The following is a 514-nucleotide window of genomic DNA, read 5'->3' as shown; positions in this document are numbered from 1 at the left end:
TTTTTATTTACTTTCCCTTTTTAATTTCCTACAGCTATTAGGACCCCTTTTGTTTGTTTTGTTCTACTTTTACCTTATTTGAGTTATTTTACCATCACCATCTTCGCGTTTTGTATAGGATTACAGTAGTTCTAGCAACTGTTGTTTCCTTAATGAGTTATACAGGTTATTAGTAGCCTAATCCCTGTTTCCTCTCTACTTTCTCCTCACTCCTCATTGCCAGATCTAATACATTGAAGGGCAGCTACTGTTCAACACAATGTAGGCCAAGATAGAACTAGGAACAATTCCCACTGTTTCTTTTTCTTTTTCTTTTGATGAGGTATTTGGTGGGTCTCTGCTAGTTTAGCTAACAGTCTAACCCTAGGTTTATGAAGTCTATTGCAGCATCACCCACAAGTGACACCTGCTTAACCATATCTCTTAGAAAAAAAAAATAGGTAAAATCTTCCTTTTCTTTTTTTTTTAAAGTTCATCTTATTTTATTTCAGTTTCATCATAGTGACCAAACCCG

The 514-nt window shown here is 35.0% G+C and overlaps 1 long non-coding RNA gene across 1 annotated transcript in view; it reads right to left on the bottom strand.

Moving 5' to 3' along the window:
• LOC107573428 (uncharacterized) overlaps positions 1 to 514 on the bottom strand; it is a 22494-nt gene that overhangs the window by 8126 nt on the left and 13854 nt on the right. Inside the window, exon 3 of the long non-coding RNA XR_001607504.1 lies at positions 200 to 205. This is a non-coding gene — a long non-coding RNA (uncharacterized lncRNA). The remainder of the gene's footprint in view (positions 1 to 199; positions 206 to 514) is intronic.

The sequence above is a fragment of the Sinocyclocheilus grahami genome, unplaced genomic scaffold (genome assembly GCF_001515645.1).
Source record: "Sinocyclocheilus grahami isolate Dianchi unplaced genomic scaffold, SAMN03320097.WGS_v1.1 scaffold1939.1, whole genome shotgun sequence".
Lineage (NCBI taxonomy): Eukaryota > Metazoa > Chordata > Actinopteri > Cypriniformes > Cyprinidae > Sinocyclocheilus > Sinocyclocheilus grahami.
This window is presented reverse-complemented; position numbering and strand designations above follow the sequence as displayed.